Source organism: Eleutherodactylus coqui, chromosome 2, assembly GCF_035609145.1.
Source record: "Eleutherodactylus coqui strain aEleCoq1 chromosome 2, aEleCoq1.hap1, whole genome shotgun sequence".
Classification (NCBI taxonomy): domain Eukaryota; kingdom Metazoa; phylum Chordata; class Amphibia; order Anura; family Eleutherodactylidae; genus Eleutherodactylus; species Eleutherodactylus coqui.
The window spans coordinates 328041270-328065633 of NC_089838.1; the positions used below are offsets into that span (position 1 = coordinate 328041270).

The following is a 24364-nucleotide window of genomic DNA, read 5'->3' on the forward strand; positions in this document are numbered from 1 at the left end:
GGCAGCCTCATAGCCCCCTTCTGTATACATGACCCTGTAGTAGGAAGGGCAGACTCATAGCTCCCTTCTGTATATATCACCCTGCAGGAGGAGGAGCAGACCCATAGCCCCCTTCTGTACATATCACCCTGCAGGAGGAGGGGCAGACCCATATCCCCCTTCTGTACATATCACCCTGCAGGAGGAGGGGCAGACCCATAGCCCCCTTCTGTATATATCACCCTGCAGGGGGATGAGCAGACTTATAGCCTCCTTCTGTATATATCACTCAGCAGGGGGAGGGGCAGACTCATAGCCTCCTTCTGTATATATCACCCTGCAGGGGGAGGAGGAGGCTCATAGCTCGCATCATCTGCTCGGGAATAAAGCGCTTCCGTTTTTTGTGCCCGATGTGATCCAGCACGTTAAATATTCAGGAGATACAATATAGTGACAGCCGCGTGCCGTTTAAAGGGCCAGTAAGCCTGGATGGTATCCAGCATGTATGAATGATTTATGAACAGCTGATAGAAGGGGGAGGCTGGGAATCAGGCCTGAGGGGCGGAGCATGGGGGGAGGCGAGGACTCTGTGTCAGCTGGGGTAAGGGCAAGGAGACAAAGAAAACCACTTAGGGAGTGTTGAGAAAGAGTAGCTCCGGTCTCTCATACAGAAGATGCAGATGTTCATTATTACCCGCAGGCTCACTTACCGCGCACCACGCCGACAATCCCCCATTTGCTGGCGACTCGCCCTACCATGGTTTATTATTAGCTACAAATCCAGTCCTAGCACCTCTAATATCCTCATCCATACACCAACCCCAAAACCTGGCGTCTGCAATTACCGAAGAATCCGTCTCTTTAAATTTGTCTGTGCAACCCCATTCACAAGGATATAACTAATGAATGGTGACATCACCACTAGTGTATAATGTATTCGGAAGGCTGCAGGTCAGCGGAGTACAATGCCATGCACAGTGTGAAGAGCGGTGTGGAAACCGCCATCACATACGATAAATTACCCCCCGCATGCAGGCGCCGGCTATAGGAGCCTACCCCCCGCATGCAGGCGCCGGCTATAGGAGCCTACCATCCGCATGCAGGCGCCGGCTATAGGAGCCTACCATCCGCATGCAGGCGCCGGCTATAGGAGCCTACCATCCGCATGCAGGCGCCGGCTATAGGAGCCTACCATCCGCATGCAGGCGCCGGCTATAGGAGCCTACCATCCGCATGCAGGCGCCGGCTATAGGAGCCTACCATCCGCATGCAGGCGCCGGCTATAGGAGCCTACCATCCGCATGCAGGCGCCGGCTATAGGAGCCTACCATCCGCATGCAGGCGCCGGCTATAGGAGCCTACCATCCGCATGCAGGCGCCGGCTATAGGAGCCTACCATCCGCATGCAGGCGCCGGCTATAGGAGCCTACCATCCGCATGCAGGCGCCGGCTATAGGAGCCTACCATCCGCATGCAGGCGCCGGCTATAGGAGCCTACCATCCGCATGCAGGCGCCGGCTATAGGAGCCTACCATCCATATGCAGGCGCCTGCTATAGGAGCCTACCATCCATATGCAGGCGCCTGCTATAGGAGCCTACCATCCATATGCAGGCGCCGGGCTCCAGATACAGTCTATTACCCTATATACTCATTGAGCAATCACCACCTGACAGATACAACCGAATGTACGGCCATTATAACAGACTCTTATTCCTCTACACTTTGTATGAGAAGTTGGGGTAAATACACCAGGAACCTGAGAAGACGGGATAAGAAGAGAGGAGCAGGAAACCAGACAGGAAAAGAAGAACCGCGTGTGAAGCCTGACAGGAAGAAAGGCCAAAGGAAGCCCAGAGAGGAAGAGTGTGGGAAGTGGAGAAGTACAGGGAAGGGACAGAGCAGAGGAGGCAAAAACCAAAGGATATAAAAACAGGAAGAAAATGCAAAGCCAGAGAATGAAAAGATGAAAGAACTACAAGAAACAACCAGAAGAGAGAAAAAGGTGGCCCCAAGAGTGCAAGAGAGGCCCATGAGGGCGCCAGGACAGAGGAAGCCCCCAAAGGCGCTGATCCCAAGGGCACAGAAGAGGCCCTGAATGGAGCAGAAGGCGCTGGACCCAAGAGCACCAGAACCAGTAGCCAAAAGGAAACCACCAGAATGCAGCTGAAGAGAATAAACCCGTGTTAGACTGAAGCACACAAGAGGCCAAAAGAGCAGGAGAACTGAACACACAAGAGAGCAGAGAACGAGGAGCGTGCATCATGGGAAACCTAATGAAGAGTTCATGGAGCCTGAAGACAGCAGGAGGACCACAAGACTGCAACTTTTTAGGTGGCATCTCCAAAAGCAATATATTCCCGGGGAATCTACAAGGTCACTGGATAGGTGTGAACCTGAAAACCTGGCCAACATAAGAGGAAGGTGAAGGCCAGAAGGAAAGGGGGCAGAGTCATATCTGTAAGGGGGTGAAGGCCAGAAGGAAAGGGGGCAGAGTCATATCTGTAAGGGGGTGAAGGCAGAAGGAAAGGGGGTAGAGTCATATCTGTAAGGGGGTGAAGGCCAGAAGGAAAGGGGGCAGAGTCATATCTGTAAGGGGGTGAAGGCAGAAGCTTGTCCTCTTACCAGCCAATGAAGGAAAGGCTTGGACTCCACAACTGTGGCGAGCCCAATGTCCACTGAGATCACAGCACAGAGGATGGTTGGCACAGTTCTCAGCCTTTGTCATGGGCCTGGCAGAGGGTGCCCAGGTTTTGTCTTAACCCATTCAAGACCTAATCGCTCTACACATTTTATTTGGAGGGCAGACCAGTAATAACACATGCCGATATCAACCCATGAGCCGGAAACAATCATCCCAAACTACAGGTCCACCAATGGCTGCTGGAGTTATATTAATTATCACATAGGCAGTATACAGCAGGGAAGATACTACTACATCTTAACCCTTTCTGTGCTTAACTACAAATATCAACCTTGTAAATTGGAGACAAGCAGCCACTTGTCCATCACGACAGCTTTACACTTCAGTGTATAATTATATATATTCCATGCTGCGTATTAACCCTATAATTGCACAGCTGCACTTTGAGGGATGTTCCTACTTAAACCCCAAAGACATCCAAGTTACAGACAGGAGAGTCCCACACCTTCAGATAGGAGGACTAACAGCTTCAAAAGGACATTAGCGTGAAAAATACCTAAATCTGATTAACACTTTAATCCCTTAATGCCGGCGCGCTCCTTCTACTTTAAATACAAACTTACAACCTATCCCTAAAAATAACCTGAGGACCGCACATTAACCCTTCATAACCCACAGGACTGTTCAGCAGGTCCGGCACCTCGTCTACCAGCTCTTCATAGTGCCCATGTGACCTGTTGCATTGCATATTAACCCTTCATACCGCACACGGACTGCTAATAAACACTTTAGTATCACCCAATACTAGCCACAGGTTAACCATTTATCACATTAGTCAAGCTGCCTGTCCCCCTGAATATTAACCCCTTCATGCCACCACCCGATACTGTAGCCGTCAACCTGTTCATTAACCCTTCATAAAACAAAGGTAATACTTTGTCGCATCACGTACGCCAACAGCAAGCGCCGGGATAAACTGTCTAACAGGTAACACTGCATATTACACTTTTATAGTAACACGCTAGACTCACTATACTGGTCACACTGCATATTAACCCGTCACAGCCAGGTCTGGATTAACCCTTCATAGTAGCACGCACTTTCCATTACACCCCTCACACACTGCACAATGCATTAACCCTTCATAGCAATGCAATGTCCACTATGCCTGTCACACTCCTATTAACCCTTTAAAGCAGCACAATGTCCACTACACCTGACACTAAGAATTATCCGTTTATACAATGCCCACTGCACCTGTCACACTAAATATTAGTCCTGTGCCAAGTCCCAATAACCCTCTACAGTCCGAGCTCAGATCCCATCACAATACCAGAATAATACACACTCTTCTAAATTCTCATCTGCCTGGTTATATGCACGGCACATACAGAGTATATGCTCACACGGCACACACAGAGTATATGCTCACACGGCACACTTACAATCCTAGCACACACTCAGGGAATTGGCAGGATCAGGAACCAGATAGATAACAGCTGGCACCCGGCTCTTTAACAGACATCAGAAGTGACACCAAAGTACAAAAGTCAGTGGACCTGTCATACAGCATATTAACCCTTTATAGCACAGGAGACCAACAGTCCTCACATTACAGGTGAACGACCTGTAGGCCAGTGACCCTGAGCAGCACCTGAGCCCCCCATACTATATCAGCTGCCCGTGTCCCTCTATTGAGAAAACACCCAGGGGCCCCAGATGGCAATCGCTGCACATCCCACTGTGTGTCTGCACGTAATTCCTGGCCGTGCCCTTGTGTGCCCTGCTCACTGCACAGCTTCTCCCATGGGCCTCTGCACTGCAATCACTGTATAATAAACCCTACTGCACCTCATCTTCTACTCACTGCACCCCAAAGTAGCATGTCACTGCACACCTCCAAATCCCCAGAAACTGCAGGTCCACATCACTGCACCCAGTCATCCCTTCAGTCCCTGCACTGCCCTTGTACATTGCACCCAGCCACTGCACTCTGCTCATAGTCTATGCATGTCACCCGGTCAGAGACACTGCATCCAGGTCACCCCTGGAAATTGCACCCTTTCCCTACATGACCCCTATACGCTATCCCTGCACAGGGCTCACCATGAATACGCCTTACCTCGGACACTGCACCAGGTCAATAAAAGCCCCTTTGCCTGCAGCCAGTCACTACATGCCCCCGATCATGTACCCTGCAGCTCCCCGACATGCATGTCACCCTGTCTCTGCAGATACATATCACCCTGCCCCGGGTCACCGTCTACCTCCACTGCACTTTCCCTGACACTGCATGCTGCAACAGGAAAATGTACGAAGCCCTTAGCGCTTTGTGCACTGCACCGGGTCACTGCAAACCATTCCTGTTCCCGGACATTGCACCCGATCATTGTAGGTCACACTGCACATCACCCTGACCCTTCAACTGGTCAATATATACAGCCGTGCACACGATCACTGCATGCCCCCGGGATTGCACCCCTGCCCCCGTGTACAGTACACATGCATGTAGTACACCTATTTGCAGTTATTTACACGGCACGCCGGGCTCTGTGTAAATCAGGAGTACAAGGCATTAACCCCTTCCATCCTCCCCAGTCATTACAATCGCAGCAAGACATATAGCTTAACCCCCTGCACGCCGGAATGCAAGTCTCCCCTCCCCCAACAACCATCCCATTAACGCAAGAGGGGGGGGGGGGGGAGCGCAGAGCAATCACCATGCATGATCAGCGGCGGCGGCGCTCCCGGTCCCTTTAAACCCCGGCATTTAAATCCCATCAGTCCATTTAAAGTTGCAGCCGGCGCTGCTGTCTGATCCCGGCGGCCCCCACACCCCTGCCCCCCGTACCTGCATGTGTTCTCTTCTACAGATGACCCCTCATTTCTCCTTCCATCCAACCGGAGCACAGGTATCCGCAAACTCCGGCGGAGACAGCCGAGCCCTACCGGAGCGGTGCCAGCTGGTGCCCACCATATACTGCCAGCACTCCCGTGCAATGACCTGCCGGCTGTCTCGTCCTCTCTCCTCTCTTACACTCTCTGTCTCTTTCTCTCTCTCTCTTTTTTCCAGTCTGTATTCAAACAAAGAAAGCTCCCCTCCCCCCAGCCTGTATCTCCCCTCCTCCTCCTCCCCCCCTCCGGAACACCAGCCTCGCTCTCACCGCCCCATCCTCCTCCTCTCCATCCCAGCCCCCTCCCTCCAGGCTGTCCTCCCGATATCCTATGCCCGCACTTCCTGCCCAGCTCCAGGGATTCAGTTCTAGACCTTCCCTTCCAAGGGTAACACCTGAATTTATCAGCCCCTCCCCCTGCAGGGTGATATATACAAAAGAGAGCTTTGAGACTTCCACTCCTCCTGCAGGGTGATACAGAGGGAGCTATGAGTCTGCCCCTCCTCCTGCAGGGTGATATATACAGAAGGGAGCTATGAGTCTGCTCCTCCCCCTGCAGGGTGATATATACAGAAGGGAGCTATGAGTCTGCTCCTCCCCCTGCAGGGTGATATATACAGAAGGGAGCTATGAGTCTGCTCCTCCTCCTGCAGGGTGATATATACATAAGGGGCTATGAGTCTGCTCCTCCTCCTGCAGGGTGATATATACATAAGGGGCTATGAGTCTGCTCCTCCCCCTGCAGGGTAATATATACAGAAGGGAGCTATGAGTCTGCTCCTCCTCCTGCAGGGTGATATATACAGAAGGGAGCTGTGAGTCTGCTCCTCCCCCTGCAGGGTGATATATACAGAAGGGAGCTATGAGTCTGCTCCTCCTCCTGCAGGGTGATATATACAGAAGGGAGCTATAAGTCTGCTCCTCCTCCTGCGGAGTGATATATACAGAAGGGAGCTATAAGTCTGCTCCTCCTCCTGCAGGGTGATATATACAGAAGGGAGCTACGAGTCTGCCCCTCCTCCTGCAGGGTGATATATACAGAACGGGGCTCTGATTCTGCTCCCCCTGCAGGGTGATATATACAGAAGGGGGCTATGAGTCTGCTCCTCCTCCTGCAGGGTGATATATACAGGGGGGCTATGAGTCTGCTCCTCCCCTGCAGGCTGATATATACAGTAGGGAGCTGTGAGTCTGCTTCTCCTCCTGCAGGGTGATATATACAGAAGAGAGCTATGAGTCTGCTCCTCCCCCTGCAGGGTGATATCTACAGAAGGGGGCTATGAGTCTGCTCCTCCCCCTGCAGGGTGATATATACAGAAGGGAGCTATGAGTCTGCTCCTCCCCCTGCAGGGTGATATATACAGAAGGGAGCTATGAGTCTGCTCCTCCTCCTGCAGGGTTTCATATACAGAAGGGGGCTATGATACTTCTCCTCCTCCTGCAGGGTGATATATACAGAAGGGGGCTATGAGTCTGCTCCTTCCCCTGCAGGGTGATATATACAGAAGGGGGCTATGAGTCTGCTTCTCGTCCTGCAGGGTGATATATACAGAAGGGAGCTATGAGTCTGCTTCTCGTCCTGCAGGGTGATATATACAGAAGGGAGCTATGAGTCTGCCCCTCCTCCTGCAGGGTGATATATACAGAAGGGAGCTATGAGTGTACTCCTCCCCCTGCGGGGTGATATATACAGAAGAGAGCTATAAGTCTACTCCTCCTCCTGCACGATGAAATATACAGAAGGGAGTAATGAGTCTGCTCCTCCCCCGGCAGGGTGATATATTCAGAAGGGAGCTATGAGTCTGCTCCTCCTCCTGCAGGGTGATATATAGAGAAGGGAGCTATGAGTCTGCTCCTCCCACTGCAGGGTGATATATACAGAAGGGGGCTATGAGACTGATCCTCCTCCTGCAGGGCGATATATACAGAAGGGAGCTATGAGTCTGCTCCGTCCACTGCAGGGTGATATATACAGAAGGGGGCTATGAGTCTGATCCTCCTCCTGCAGGGTGATATATGGAGAGGGGGGCTATGAATCTGCCCCTCCTGCCGGATGATATATACAAAAGGGGACTATGAGTCTGCTCCTCCTCCTGCATGGTGATATATACAGAAGGGGGCTATGAGTCTGCCCCTCCTCCTGCAGGGTGATATATACAGAAGGTAGCTATGAGTCTGCTCCTCCTCCTACAGGGTGATATATACAGAAGGGAGCTATGAGTCTGCTCCTCCTCCTGCAGGGTGATATATACAGAAGGGGGCTATGAGTCTGCTCCTCCTTCTGCGGGTGATATATACAGAAGGGGGCTATGAGTCTGCTCCTCCTCCTGCAGGGTGATATATACAGAAGGGAGCTATGAGTCTGCTCCTCCTCCTGCAGGGTGATATATACAGAAGGGAGCTATGAGTCTGCTCCTCCTTCTGCGGGTGATATATACAGAAGGGGGCTATGAGTCTGCTCCTCCTCCTGCAGGGTGATAGATACAGAAGGGGGCTATGAGTCTGCTCCTTCTGCAGGGTGATATATACAGAAGGGAGCTATGAGTCTGCTCCTCCTCCTGCAGGGTGATATATACAGAAGGGAGCTATGAGTCTGCTCCTTCTCCTGCAGGGTGATGTATACAGAAGGGGGCTATGAGTCTGCTCCTCCCCCTGCAGGGTGATGTATACAGAAGGGAGCTATGAGTCTGCTCCTCCTCCTGCAGGGTGATATATACAGAATGGGGCTATTAGTCTGCTCCTCCTCCTGCAGGGTGATATATACAGAAGGGGGTTATGAGTCTGCTCCTCCTTCTGCGGGTGATATATACAGAAGGGAGCTATGAGTCTGCTCCTTCTCCTGCAGGGTGATGTATACAGAAGGGGGCTATGAGTCTGCTCCTCCCCCTGCAGGGTGATGTATACAGAAGGGGGCTATGAGTCTGCTCCTCCTCCTGCAGGGTGATATATGGAGAAGGGGGCTATGAATCTGCCCCTCCTGCCGGATGATATATACAAAAGGGGGCTATGAGTCTGCTCCTCCTCCTGTAGGGTGATCTATGCAGAAGGGAGCTATGAGTCTGCTCCTCCTCCTGCAGGGTGATATATACAGAAGGGAGCTATGAGTCTGCTCCTCCTCCTGCGGGTGATATATACAAAAGGGGGCTATGAGTCTGCTCCTCCTCCTGTAGGGTGATATATACAGAAGGGAGCTATAAGTCTGCTCCTTCCCCTGCAGGGTGATGTATACAGAAGGGGGCTATGAGTCTGCTCCTCCTCCTGCAGGGTGATATATACAGAAGGGAGCTATGAGTCTGCTCCTCCTGTAGGGTGATATATACAGCAGGGGGCTATGAGTCTGCTCCTCCTCCTGCAGGGTGATATATACAGAAGGGGGCTATGAGTCTGCACCTCCCCCTGCAGGGTGATATATACAGAAGGGGGCTATGAGTCTGCCCCTCCCCCTGCAGGGTGATATATACAGAAGGGGGCTATGAGTCTGCTCCTTCTCCTGCAGGGTGATGTATACAGAAGAGAGCTATGAGTCTGCTCCTCCCCCTGCAGGGTGATGTATACAGAAGGGAGCTATGAGTCTGCTCCTCCTCCTGCAGGGTGATACATACAGAAGGGGGCTATGAGTCTGCTCCTCCTCCTGCGGGGTGATACATACAGAAGGGGGCTATGAGTCTGCTCCTCCTCCTGCAGGGTGATATATACAGAAGGGGGCTATGAGTCTGCCCCTCCCCCTGCACGGTAATATATACAGAAGGGAGCTATGAGTCTGCCCCTCCCCCCTGCAGGGTGATATATACAGCAGGGAGCTATGAGTCTGCTCCTCCCCCAGCAGGGTGACATAGTGACCCAGTAGTTTGCTCCATGTGGCATACATGACTTGTCTGATGTGCAACACGCCTGTGTTTGGAGGGTGTGACCCGCTCAGGGTGGGAGGTGACGCCTTCAGATTTGATTACAGAGTTGACATTGACAATGGGGTGGCAGGTACGGGGTGTACACATGGCCGGCTGTATACGCTCGGTGTACATGCAGACGTATACTGTATACAGGTCCTGGCAGGCAGCCCGATCCCCTCTCTCCCGCTTATTACATAACATCTGGAATGTGTCCTCGCCTCACCCCTCACACTGACCTCCCTCCTGAGCTGCCAGAGGTGTGAGGGAAGGGGGAGTCGGAGGTGTGCGGGGAGGGGGCCGTGCAGATGTGAGGCTGGGGGTGATACCGCTCTCTGCTTATAGTAAATGTTTTTCTACAAGGAATAAGCGGAGATTTGCTGGAATTACTGGGACAGCTGGCGCTCTCTTACACACACTCCAGTGTATGCAGCCCGCAGATACACCCGGCACACGGGGGGCCATACAGATGCCCCTCGCCATCCACTCTCACTCTTGCTTCATGCTGCAGTCTTTCCTCCGGTTTAGCGGTCCGTAGACCAGAATGATACGCAGAATCCCACAACCTCCGCAGAGAACTTGTCTACACGCACAAGGATCAAAATACTCCAGAGGTGCACATGTTGTAGTAATGCAGGGATGTACTGAAGATACTGCCATATCTGCATATTGGCACATGTGCAGTCCAGAACGTGGCCGAACACCTCTGATATTCGTTGGCTGAACGAGTTTCTCCCGACTCCCCCGAATGCATCAACTCTCGGTCGAGTCAACAGCTATCCCTTCCGAATCCCCTAAACACATGAATACTGATTTGGCCCAACGTTCTAATGTTTGGAGGGGTAAGCCGCAGTAAGACACCCCTGGCGACAGCTTATCTCAGGGGGGATCAAGAGGATCAGACATTGAAATTCAACACGCTCGATCCTTCTTTCCCTCAACATCATCTGTCGGGGGAAATTTGAGAAGCCTCCACATGAAAGCAGGAGTCATCCAGTCCTGTGAAGCTGGCGGGTTCGGCTGATTGTTCCCCAGTGTGTATGGGGACCGTTAGGCTGGCTGTAAGCACTAGAAGGATGTCAGCAGGACTGGCTGATCTTCTGTTTTAGGGGACGTCCAGGCTCTCCCCGAAAGCAGAAGCTGGGAGAAAGAAGTGTTGGGCTGGGCTTGATTCTTATGTTCTCATCAGAGATAAGCCTGTTGCCAGAGGTCTCTGACAGCGGACTCTGCTGAGCATACATATGTTCTGAATGTAGCAAGGAGGAAAAGCCGCTGCTGGACACTCGTTTCCTTCTGGCAGCGGCTTATCTACCAAGAACAAACCAATCACCATCAGGGGAGAGTCAGGAGGCTGCCATACACATAAAATAATCGGCTGCTGCGGCTGATCTCATTTGTATCGCCAACCGGAAGCGATTTTTTGGGCAAAAACCATTTATGACCTATCCTCAGGATCGATCATCAATAGTTAATCGCCATGGACCCGCCGCACGGGATCTGCGGTGATCACCTGATCGGCCCGCTACACTGCAGTGACAGATGCTGAAGTGTAAAAGCCACTTTAGCTGCCATTGATTTCAATTGGGATGAAGTCAGATAGACCATTTCCTCCCTTTTCTTCTGAGCCGACAGCGGGCCTGGGTGATCGGGTGATCGCCGTAGATCCCGTGTGGTGGGTGCTCCATTAAAGGAGTTTTCCCCACTTAAAAAAAATATTCTAAAAAGCTGGGCGTGGCCTAAAATAGCAAGAGAGGTAATACTCACCTCTCTACACCCCCTTGGGAAAAAGGTGAGTGGCTCTGGCGATGAACTCGCTGTGTACGTCTAACAGAAGTGAGGTGACAGCTGCAGCCAATCACAGGCCACAGCATCACCAACCGTTCTCCTGCCATCAATGCTCACATGCTTGGTGCCATGATGCCATGAGTTCAAAGAAAGTAACTTTGAGGCCTCTGATTGGCCGGCAGCGTTCACCTGATTTCAGCTGTCAACACAGTCTGGAAGAATAGCGTGGCTGCAGCGCTGGATCGCGGTGGCTGAGGAGAACAAGCACCCGTTTGCTTTAAGAACTTAAAGCAACTATCCAGGCTTGAAGAAACAAAGATGGCGACCCCAGCTTCTCTGACTACCTGCTGAACACTGTGCACAGCATGCGTTGGTAGTCTAAGACACTACACCTTGATTGGCCGTGCTGACTAGTCAGAGCAGCATGCAGTGTCTTAGACTGCCGATGCAAGCCATGCACGGTGTGCAGCAAGTAGTCAGAGAAGCGGGTTGGTCAGCTTTGTTTCTCCAGGCCGGAGGGTCACTTTAATTTGTATAACTGAGCAGATATAAATGTTTAATTTTTCTCTTTTTATGGATCTCTACAAAATGTGATGTTAAAGTTAAAAGAAAATCCTCTTCCTGAAGGTTGGAGATTTGAGAATTTTTATTTGCCAATCAGAGACTACACCGTCACCGGCCATTCTCCTGGCATCAGCGCTCACATCCTGGGCACCATGATGCCAGGAGTTCAGGATGGTGATGCTGTGTCTTTTGATTGGCTGTAGCTGTCACCTGACTTCCATTGAACATACATATGAGGATCGTCGCTGTAGCCGCTCAGCACTGAAGAGGGGTGAGTATTACCCCTTTTATTATTTTATGCCATGCCCAGCTGTTCAAAACATTTTATTAGTAGGAAAATCCCTTTAAGGCCGCCTGCAGGCGGCCGGGTCAGATCCGACAACGCCCGTGCAGTGAGCAGTGCGGCTCAATTTCTTCCGCGTCTTCTCCTCTCTGTGATGTGCCAGCTGCCTCCCAGCCGGCGTGTCGGGAGTGACATGCCGCGATTTGTTTTACGCGCGTGTTTTCACGTGGACAAATCACGGCGGTCTGCCTAGGACTGCGTTTTGCAATGCAATCCTATTCAGGCGGGCACGGGCGGAAATTTTGTGGGAAATCCTACCGCAGAATTTCCGCCCTTGTGCAGGGGGCCTAAGGCCCCATACAAATTAGTGTTTAGTCATCCGAACCTGCTGATTTTGGCAAGGTTGGACGACTCTAAAGTATACTGGGGCTGCTCAACCTTCCCCCAAAAGATGATGTCGGGGGGGAAAAAAGAAGGATCAGGGGTGTTAAATTTTATTGTCCAATCTTCCCTGTAAGACAAGCCGCTGCCAGAGCCGCCTGGCTGTCAGCTACACCGCTATAACATCCCAACGAACGATCATATGTATGGAAACACCCGTCAGCTGAACGTTCAATCGACGGCTGTCGGGGTGTATGGGCGCCGTCGGGGTGTATGGGCGCCTTTACTTCTCTCTTCCCATTGAGAACATCACAGATTCTTCTGGCTAATATGGTAGTACACGATTTTTTCTGTACTCATTGAGAAGACAAGCTCAAGATATCCTGAGTCTAGAGGCGACAGACAACCGGCTTTGGGGGTAAAAAATTGCCTATTTCCCTCTACCGGGAATTGGTTGTGCTACATGTGTTTGCATGAGAACGTACTGAATTTGGATTGTAAGAAAATGCAGCCCTTAAAGGAATCCGCGGAAGGCTAAGGGTGGAAACATCTGTACATCTAGCTGTGAGATGAAAAGAATATAGAAGGCCAACTGTGGAGATCAAAGCAACGAGGAGCTATAGGAGACCCATAAAAGGTTGGACAAACCCATCTTATTTGTCAGGTCCCCCTCCCGGAAAACTGGTGAGAGGTTTTGCTCCGATGACCAGTAATCAGTCTACTTCCTCTATTATGGATGACTATGTTGTCAAGTGTGGGCTGAAGTTCTCAGTCATAGCAAGAAAACCCCCCAAGTGGCTGAACACAGGCCTCCTCGCCCATTTATATAGGACACGCCCATCACTAATGGTACCTGTGACCTCCCATCATCATCCCCATACAGACTCCTTAAATACAGATCAGACCACATAAATATAGACCCCCAGATCAGATGCTCAAAATAAATAGATACTAGCTACTCTAAACAAATCCAACCCCCTATTTGTACAGACCCCAGGCCACATCCCCCTATTTGTATAGACCCCAGGCCGGATCCCCCTATTTGTATAGACCCCAGACCAGATTCCCCTATTTGTATAGACCCCAGGCCACATCCCCCTATTTGTATAGACCCCAGGCCAGATCCCCCTATTTGTATAGACTCCAGGCCACATCCCCCTATTTGTATAGACCCCAGGCCAGATCCTCCTATTTGTATAGACCCCAGGCCGGATCCCCCTATTTGTATAGACCCCAGGCCGGATCCCCCTATTTGTATAGACCCCAGGCCGGATCCCCCTATTTGTATAGACCCCAGGCCGGATCCCCCTAATTCTATAGACCCCAGGCCAGATCCCCCTATTTGTACAGACCCCAGGCCAGATCCCCCTATTTGTACAGACCCCAGGCCAGATCCCCCTATTTGTATAGACCCCAGGCCAGATCCCCCTATTTGTACAGATCCCCCTATTTGTACAGACCCCAGGCCAGATCCCCCTATTTGTACAGACCCCAGGCCAGATCCCCCTATTTGTACAGACCCCAGGCCAGATCCCCCTATTTGTACAGACCCCAGGCCATATCCCCCAATTTGTATAGACCCCAGGCCATATCCCCCAATTTGTATAGACCCCAGACCGGGGATTCCCCTATTTGTACAGACCCCAGACCAGATTCCCCTTTTTGTACCGACCCAAGGCCATATCCCCCTATTTGTACAGACCCCGGACCAGATCCCCCTATTTGTACAGACCCCAGCCCAGATCCCCTCATTTCTACAGAGACCAGACATACAGGTACCTCTCCTTATTTATTTGCACCGATCTCCAGAGCAGACAGCGTTATGACACCAGCGTCACAATGTGGTCTGTGAGGAGGAGAGCATGAACAGTCAAGGTGTCCAACTTGTTCCCACCGACTCCCCCATACACATGAATGTCTGTTTTGGCCGAAGGTTCATGTGTTTTGGGAGTTGGCTTAACTCCCGGGGGTAAAAAAGGTCAGGCATTGAAATGCATTGTCCCTGGTCTTTATTTCCCTCCATATCATCAGTCATGGGAAAGTGATCCGATATCACACTTGCAAACAAGCGATTCTTCTGCAAGTGTGATGCGTTTTGCCAGAAAAATGCCCCACATCACTGTACATATGAGTTTCATGTGCATGAAAAAAAAATTGCTTGTTGCTCCAGTAGTTTTGATACTTTTTTGCTTCCCATAAAAAATAATTGGCGATATCACCTAAAAAAGGAACACGCTGCAGTTTTTCCCACTCACAGTATCGGTGCGACAGGAAAAAGGCACACATAAATTAACCCACTGAAAACAATGGGTTAATAGAACTCACACGCTGTTATTGGCTGTGTAGGTGCAGCCTCAGGCGGTATTCACAACGGTGACTTTATTCTTGTGTGCCTTTTCGAGAAGCTCCTTATTTGCATGGGTGATGGAATAGCCGCACCGTCTCCTATTTTTGGACGATATCACCAAGTATTTTCTATGGGAGGCCAAAAAAATCCCATCACATGTGAACGCGAGTGCTATACAATTTTACTATTACAAGTACTGGAGCAACATGCCACGTGTTTTCTCGCAAAATGCATTGCGCTTGCAGAAAAATCACGCTTGCAAGCGAAATATTGGTCCAATCAGACCAATATCGTGCTCTCCTCTGTAAATGCGGCCTTAGGCCGGTCTCACGCGAACGGATTTCTATTGCGGAATCCGCGATCGGCTTCCGCACGGAAGGTCCGAGCATATGGCACGCATTAGAAGGTATGTAAAAATTGCTTTTCCGTCACACTCGCAGAAACGAATTGCGTATTCTGCAAGCAGCATGCTCTATTTTGCTGCGGACTCTACACGGATGGCTTCTATTAAAGTCAAAGGAGGTCGTCCGACCCGCAGCCCATCCACAATTGATATTGCGGATAGGTCGCGGGTACCGGTGTCATCCCTTAGCGACGGCGCGGGAAATACTAGAAATATTTAGAAAAAAAAAGCCAGCGTCCTCGGTCATCTGCAGTACAGAAACAGCAGGGGTCACGGACATATTCCGCTGTGGGAATCCACATGTGGAGTCCGGATCGTTCGTCTGACCCCGGCTTCAGTGAGTCGTCCGACTCCACAACAACCACTGTGATCGGGCAACAAGACTGATGTGTGGGGCTTTAAGAGGTGATTATAATTCTAAAAAGAAGCAACGCTTGGGAGATTCAGCTTCACTCTCGGGACTCCGGTAGATCACCCCCTCCTCTTCGAGTTCGCAAACGTGTCTGAAAGGATATTTTCAAAAAGTAGTCACCAAACCTGAACAACTGTGCAGCCATGAGGTTGTTGTCGGCACGTCCCACCTCTGCGGACGGTCGGAGGACTATCTCCGGGCCGTTGCGGTCTTTCGGACACAAGGCATTCAGCGAGGGGAATCTAGAAGTCTATTGCTGACACTTGAACCTTTGCTGCACCTCAGGCCTCACCCCCAGGAGTCTCAGGTTGGGCAGTAATGGGGTTTTCATTCCTCATGTGCGAGGCAGATGTTTTTCCACCTTGCTTGCTCTCAGCTTGTCTGCAGCTTGCAGTCAGAAAACGTTTTATGTTCTCCGAGGGTGGTGGAGATGACAAGGATGAATTCGGCTAGGACAAAATAGTCAATGTTCTTTTTGTAGTGGACAATTCTCTAGGACGCCCGTCTTGAGTGTATCCGATTTTTGGTACGGATGGTAATTAATAAGCTGAATGCAAATTTTTCTGCCCATGTAGATGAGAAAGTGGTGGCGCCAGGCGAAGTGGCTGACCGAAGTCATTGGATGGGCACCTACATTGTGGTACAAGGAGCCATGAAGAAAATCACCCGCATCTCGCCTTTTCTGCCTGCACATTTAATAAGATAAGAAGGGGAGTAGAATGGACCTTGGCTACTGGAGTAGGTGCCAAGCCCTGGTATCACGGGCGCACGGGCATTCCCCTCAAGTTTAATTTTTGGGAGCAATCCTGGCTAAAGGCTGAAGCTGACAACAACCAACGAAAACCAACTTGTCAGATCAAGATTTTCCAAAGGATAGGGGATAACTTACTTATTGGTGAGGGTCTCGCTGCTGGGGCCCAGCTGATCTCAACAACGGGGGTCCTGTGTGGACTTTAATGGAGAGCTGGTTGCGCAAGTGCACTAATGCTCCATTCACTCTCAATGGGACTGCGGAGACACCTGAGCGCCCACTTGGGTGTTTCCATCAACCCCATTGACATGAATGGAGCGCTGACTGCGCATGCTCGGCCAGCTCTCCCTTCATGCTGACATCACTGTGGGGGATAGAAGCCAGCCCCGCAGTGACAGGCAGAGCGGGCCGCAGGACCCCCGTTCTCAGGATCGGTAGGGGTCCCAACAGTCAGACCCTCACCAATAAGTAAGTTAGTGGGGGGGTAACTTGTAATCTTGATATGACACCTTTAAAGTAATCCAGGTGCTGAAAACCCTGTGTGGATTTTGTGTGGAACATGATGAAGTGATTTGTCACTTTTTTTTCTGCATGTGGATTACAAATTCATCTACTAGAAGAATCTGAGCCGTATAAACTGAACAGCGCAAATTGCCATTACAATACGTAATTGTAAACGTTACAGACTTCTTTGAGGAAGGTTTGCCACGTTTTGATGTGGAATCGGCAGCAGCAGAATCCACCTTAGAGATCCACAGTTGGGCGTCTCATGCGTCCACTACTCTACGTTCAACACATCCGTAGACATATGGTTACAGACTCAGTGAGGACTGATGAGGGCCCGATAACATCTACTGGTGTGTGACATGGGAATACATAATTTAGGACTCATCAATACTGCAGAGCCATGTGCCTGGAGCCTGTACAGTAAGGCATGGAGGCCGGGCGGCTCCCTAGTGCGGTGTGCCGCTGTACATGATAATACCTCCAATGGAGCATGCCAGCAGCAGCAAAAACCTCTGCATGGAATCGGAGACACACAGATATAGCAGAGGAGTCATAATACTGCTGTGCGCATGAAGCCGTAGGATGGATGCTTATAACATGTTGGTAGGATTTAAAAGGGATTTCTGAGACTCGACTATTGATGATCTATCCTCAGAATTAACAGTAGTTGGTCTGCAGGGGTCCATAGCGATCAGCTAAGAGAAGTGATGCGCAGAGCCCAGATGAGTGCAGTCCATATTGAGTACGGCACCGCACATTGTTTAGCGGCGGTGCCTGGTATAGAAGCTCAGTCTTATCCCCTTGAATGAAGTGAAGCTGCTCTCACGCCATGTGTCAGGATTCAAACCTGCAACTTGAGTGGCAGCCCTTCATACTGAGATAGTCAGCATGCTGGATAGCTCTCTCTGATTCTTAGTCTCCTGTTCCTGGTTCTGTGTCTTCCTTGTCTAGTCCACCCTTGTGTCTTGTTCCTCTATATAAACCTGACCCTGCCATTCCCTCCTTGCAAGCTTATTCTGCTTCACAGCACTGTTTGGTCAAGGGGTGCTAGTGCAGTATGTCTCCACCGGAAGTATGGTTGGAGACATAGGCTGGCCGGGCTGAGTTACAGCTGCCGATTGGCTACCTTGCCGGCGGTGTACAGCCTTCAGCCTCCTCCTTCTCCTCCCTGGTCAGGCGGCCAAATCTGAATAACAATAGTGGCAGCGGCCTTCTCCTCCCAGGTCGAGCGTCAAAATCTAAATTGAGGCAGCAGTGACCTGGCAGTGAACAACCTGCATCCTCCACATCTCCCTGCTCAAGCGGCCAAATCTGAAGGCGGCAGCGGGTGAGCCCTGGCTGTCTCTGACCCGGCGGTGAACAGACTCCATCCTACTCCTCTCTGCTCTAGCGGTGGCGCCCCGATTCTCTATGACCCCGCAGGGGGACGGGACAGAAGTGGAGATGAGAGTGCGGCTCGGAGGGGCGGCATGGACGGTGAGAGCGGGGTTGTCGTCGTGGAGCAGAGATGCGAGTGCGGCTTAGTGATAGGGAGGCCCGCAGGGAGAGTGACAGTGGGGCCGGCTGCGGCGGTGGGGGGACGGGAGCGGAGATGAGAGGCTAGTGGGGAGATGTGTCAGCTGTCAGGGGGATGGCTGGTACATGTGTGTCTGGGGAGATGTGTGTGCAGCAGCCAGTTCGCAGCTGTGGGCATGACCGGGGCATTCCCAGTAACTTCGCCTGGCCAACCCGTCTCCACCCATACTTCCGGTGGAGACATACTGCACTAGTACTGTTCCACGGTACCTGCTGCTCCACTATTTCTGCAAGACTACCTGATAATGACTCCTGGCTTCCATCTCACTACGCTTTCCGTCTCACCACCCATTGTACTGTAACTGTGACTACCCGATAATGACTCCTTGCTTTAATTTGACCACGCTTCTGCCTCATCCATTGTACTACAACTGTGACTACCTGCTGATGACCTCCAGCTTCCTCCTGACTACTCTCCGGGCCCGCACGGCTACTACACCCATGGCATATTACAGCATCCATCTGTTTTTGAGTGAATTTGCCAGACATTTGCAGGACGAATGGAGGGAAATACCAGCTGAAGTGTATCAGACCCCACTAAGTATAAACATATGGAAATAAATACTACTTTTGATTCTAGTTTAGGTGACAAATTACTTTTGGTAGAATAGTGTAGTTCTAGGCAGGAATTATATTTAGAAAGTCTACTAGTAGTCACAAATAATATTTATCACTGGCACTTGAGGCTAGCCTATGAGACCCAACAGGTTTTGAATATTTATACATGACAGCTTTCCTTTGAGGCGTAGATTTACAGCTCAGCCAAAGATCATACATGAATCTCACCCCTAAGTCATGATGTCTTTGTCTGATTCATGCTCGCTCTTTGTTTCTTACTATGTGCATGTAAGAAGGGAGCTCAGGTTCGAGTTTATACTGTAATGAGCTCTGTTATGGTTCCTATAGTTATACAATCTTGATTGTTTAAAAGGTGACCTCTGATGGCTGTCATACATTACTGCAGTTTGTGTATTTCTTTATGGAGTGTTGATCTGGAGGACTTGAGATCATAGAGAGCTGCAAGCTGTAGAGTAATTCTAGTGATACGGAGCCTTAGGCCGCCTGCACACGAGCGGAAATCCCGCCGCGGGATTTTCCGCGGGATTTCCGCCGTTGAAAGTTTGCATAGGAGTGCATTAAAATACGCACTCCTATGCAGACGGCCGCGGTTTGGCCGCGCGAAATCTCGCGTGGCAAACAAACCGCGGCATGTCCTAATTTTCTGCGGGGCACGCACTCACCCGGCCGCCGGCTCCGGTCTGCGCATGCGCCGGCTGCGCGGCAGCCGGCACATGAAAGAGCCGGGGCCGCCAGGCGCGGGTGAGTACGCGCTCGTCACTGCAGGCGCTCGGGTCGGATCGCGCAGCGAGAATTCTCGCTGCCGGATCCGACCCGCTCGTCTGCAGGCGGCCTTAAGAGAGACTACATTGCTGGGAGAGAGAGAGCTGGCAAAGGAGTTAGGAGTCGGCTAGGGACGTTAGAGGGGGTCAGTGGCACAAAAAAGGAGGCAGGTGGTTTCTGAGAAGTGCAGCTCCATAACACGCCAGAACCGACGTCACTGAGAGAACAAAGCTGCAGGGACTACGGCTAGAGAGACTGCTACAAAGGATTCATCCTGCAGCTCTGCGAATGTGGTTCCCCCCAACGGACGTCCAAAGATGTATCACCTATATTACGGTACCGAACATGCTGGAAATACGTAAGTGAGGTAGGCCCTCAGGAGAAGACCTGACGTATACACACAGGTAGTGACTTAAAAGCAGGACTGCCAGTTAAAATATGTGCGCTTGAGCCGAAACCAGAGGAACACATAATTATCCGCCAGTCGTGGACAAGTTATTGAACACGTGCATTACTTTCGGAATGTGTGTGAGTGACCACCACTGTTGGGGTGAGACATTGGATGATACTACCACCTGTTCTACAGTGATTTATAATAGACTGTTACCATCCCCCACTCACCTTAGAGCTCAGCAGACTCTTACGGTCAGTTAGGTTGTCTAAAGTTTCTGAATAACCACATATTACTTATCTGTTAACAGAAGCTTCTAGGCAACTTCATCACCAAGGTCATTGGTTAAAATAAAAAAAAAATATATTTTTTGAAAGCCTGGTGTCTGCATCGAACCTGATTCCTGTGTCGCCTGCCCCTACCGCTACACTCCCCCCCACTGGTGTCTGCATCGAACCTGATTCCTGTGTCGCCTGCCCCTACCGCTACACTCCCCCCCACTGGTGTCTGCATTGTACCTGATTCCTGTGTCGCCTGCGCCTACCGCTACACTCCCCCATTGGTGTCTGCATTGTACCTGATTCCTGTGTCGCCTGCCCCTACCGCTACACTCCCCCCACTGGTGTCTGCATTGTACCTGATTCCTGTGTCGCCTGCCCCTACCGCTACACTCCCCCCCACTGGTGTCTGCATTGCACCTGATTCCTTTGTCGCCTGCCCCTACCGCTACACTCCCCCCACTGGTGTCTGCATTGTACCTGATTCCTGTGTCGCCTGCCCCTACCGCTACACTCCCCCCACTGGTGTCTGCATTGTACCCGATTCCTGTGTCGCCTGCCCCTACCGCTACACTCCCCCCACTGGTGTCCGCATTGTACCTGATTCCTGTGTCGCCTGCCCATACCGCTACACTCCCCCCCACTGGTGTCTGCATTGTACCTGATTCCTGTGTCACCTGCCCGTACCGCTACACTCCACCCCCCCCACTGGTGTCTGCATTGTACCTGATTCCTGTGTCACCTGCCCGTACCGCTACACTCCACCCCCCCACTGGTGTCTGCATTGTACCTGATTCCTGTGTCACCTGCCCGTACCGCTACACTCCACCCCCCCCACTGGTGTCTGCATTGTACCTGATTCCTGTGTCACCTGCCCGTACCGATACACTCCACCCCCCCACTGGTGTCTGCATTGTACCTGATTCCTGTGTCGCCTGCCCGTACCGCTACACTCCCCCCACTGGTGTCTGCATTGTACCTGATTCCTGTGTCGCCTGCCCCTACCGCTACACTCCCCCCACTGGTGTCTGCATTGTACCTGATTCCTGTGTCGCCTGCCCCTACCGCTACACTCCCCCCACTGGTGTCTGCATTGTACCTGATTCCTGTGTCGCCTGCCCGTACCGCTACACTCCCCCCACTGGTGTCTGCATTGTACCTGATTCCTGTGTCACCTGCCCGTACCGCTACACTCCCCCCACTGGTGTCTGCATTGTACCTGATTCCTGTGTCGCCTGCCCCTACCGCTACACTCCCCCCACTGGTGTCTGCATTGTACCTGATTCCTGTGTCGCCTGCCCCTACCGCTACACTCCCCCCACTGGTGTCTGCACTGTACCCGATTCCTGTGTCGTCTGCCCCTACCGCTACACTCCCCCCACTGGTGTCTGCATTGTAGCTGATTCCTGTGTCGCCTGCCCCTACCGCTACACTCCCCCCACTGGTGTCTGCATTGTACCTGATTCCTGTGTCGCCTGCCCCTACCACTACACTCCCCCCACTGGTGTCTACATTGTACCCGATTCCTGTGTCGCCTGCCCCTACCGCTACACTCCCCCCCACTGGTGTCTGCATTGTACCTGATTCCTGTGTCGCCTGCCCCTACCGCTACACTCCCCCCACTGGTGTCTGCATTGTACCTGATTCCTGTGTCGCCTGCCCCTACCACTACACTCCCCCCACTGGTGTCCGCATTGTACCTGATTCCTGTGTCACCTGCCCGTACCGCTACACTCCCCCCACTGGTGTCTGCATTGTACCTGATTCCTGTGTCGCCTGCCCGTACCGCTACACTCCCCCCACTGGTGTCTGCATTGTACCTGATTCCTGTGTCGCCTGCCCGTACCGCTACACTCCCCCCACTGGTGTCTACATTGTACCCGATTCCTGTGTCGCCTGCTCCTACCGCTACACTCCCCCCCACTGGTGTCTGCATTGTACCTGATTCCTGTGTCGCCTGCCCCTACCACTACACTCCCCCCACTGGTGTCTGCATTGTACCTGATTCCTGTGTCGCCTGCCCCTACCACTACACTCCCCCCACTGGTGTCCGCATTGTACCTGATTCCTGTGTCACCTGCCCATACCGCTACACTCCACCCACTGGTGTCCGCATTGTACCTGATTCCTGTGTCGCCTGCCCCTACCACTACACTCCCCCCACTGGTGTCCGCATTGTACCTGATTCCTGTGTCACCTGCCCGTACCGCTACACTCCCCCCACTGGTGTCTGCATTGTACCTGATTCCTGTGTCGCCTGCCCGTACCGCTACACTCCCCCCACTGGTGTCCGCATTGTACCCGATTCCTGTGTCGCCTGCCCCTACCACTACACTCCCCCTACTGGTGTCTGCATTGTACCTGATTCCTGTGTCGCCTGCCTGTACCGCTACACTCCCCCCACTGGTGTCTGCACTGTACCCGATTCCTGTGTCGTCTGCCCCTACCGCTACACTCCCCCCACTGGTGTCTGCATTGTACCCGATTCCTGTGTCGCCTGCCCCTACCGCTACACTCCCCCCACTGGTGTCTGCATTGTACCTGATTCCTGTGTCGCCTGCCCCTACCGCTACACTCCCCCCATTGGTGTCTGCATTGTACCTGATTCCTGTGTCGCCTGCCCGTACCGCTACACTCCCCCCACTGGTGTCTGCATTGTACCTGATTCCTGTGTCGCCTGCCCCTACCGCTACACTCCCCCCACTGGTGTCTGCATTGTACCTGATTCCTGTGTCGCCTGCCCCTACCGCTACACTCCCCCCACTGGTGTCTGCATTGTACCTGATTCCTGTGTCGCCTGCCCGTACCGCTACACTCCCCCCACTGGTGTCTGCATTGTACCTGATTCCTGTGTCACCTGCCCATACCGCTACACTCCACCCACTGGTGTCTGCATTGTACCTGATTCCTGTGTCGCCTGCCCCTACCACTACACTCCCCCCACTGGTGTCCGCATTGTACCTGATTCCTGTGTCACCTGCCCGTACCGCTACACTCCACCCACTGGTGTCTGCATTGTACCTGATTCCTGTGTCGCCTGCCCCTACCACTACACTCCCCCCCACTGGTGTCTGCATTGTACCTGATTCCTGTGTCGTCTGCCCCTACCGCTACACTCCACCCCCCCACTGGTGTCCGCATTGTACCTGATTCCTGTGTCACCTGCCCGTACCGCTACACTCCCCCCACTGGTGTCTGCATTGTACCTGATTCCTGTGTCGCCTGCCCGTACCGCTACACTCCCCCCACTGGTGTCCGCATTGTACCCGATTCCTGTGTCGCCTGCCCCTACCACTACACTCCCCCTACTGGTGTCTGCATTGTACCTGATTCCTGTGTCGCCTGCCCGTACCGCTACACTCCCCCCACTGGTGTCTGCATTGTACCTGATTCCTGTGTCGCCTGCCCGTACCGCTACACTCCCCCCACTGGTGTCTGCACTGTACCCGATTCCTGTGTCGTCTGCCCCTACCGCTACACTCCCCCCACTGGTGTCTGCATTGTACCTGATTCCTGTGTCGCCTGCCCCTACCGCTACACTCCCCCCACTGGTGTCTGCATTGTACCTGATTCCTGTGTCGCCTGCCCCTACCGCTACACTCCCCCATTGGTGTCTGCATTGTACCTGATTCCTGTGTCGCCTGCCCGTACCGCTACACTCCCCCCACTGGTGTCTGCATTGTACCTGATTCCTGTGTCGCCTGCCCCTACCGCTACACTCCCCCCACTGGTGTCTGCATTGTACCTGATTCCTGTGTCGCCTGCCCCTACCGCTACACTCCCCCCACTGGTGTCTGCATTGTACCTGATTCCTGTGTCGCCTGCCCCTACCGCTACACTCCCCCCACTGGTGTCTGCATTGTACCTGATTCCTGTGTCGCCTGCCCCTACCGCTACACTCCCCCCACTGGTGTCTGCATTGTACCTGATTCCTGTGTCGCCT

General features: G+C 52.3%; 1 protein-coding gene across 4 annotated transcripts in view; it reads right to left on the reverse strand.

The window, feature by feature from the left end:
* KDM6B (lysine demethylase 6B) overlaps positions 1 to 24364 on the reverse strand; it is a 103600-nt gene that overhangs the window by 47988 nt on the left and 31248 nt on the right. For 3 of the 4 annotated variants that reach the window (XM_066593823.1, XM_066593826.1, XM_066593822.1), the window contains exon 1: positions 5474 to 5693. The exons of the other annotated variant lie outside the window; for it this stretch is intronic. The gene's annotated coding sequence lies outside the window, so the exon portion shown is untranslated. Of the gene's footprint in view, positions 1 to 5473; positions 5694 to 24364 lie in introns of those variants that run through there. 4 annotated transcript variants of the gene reach the window in all.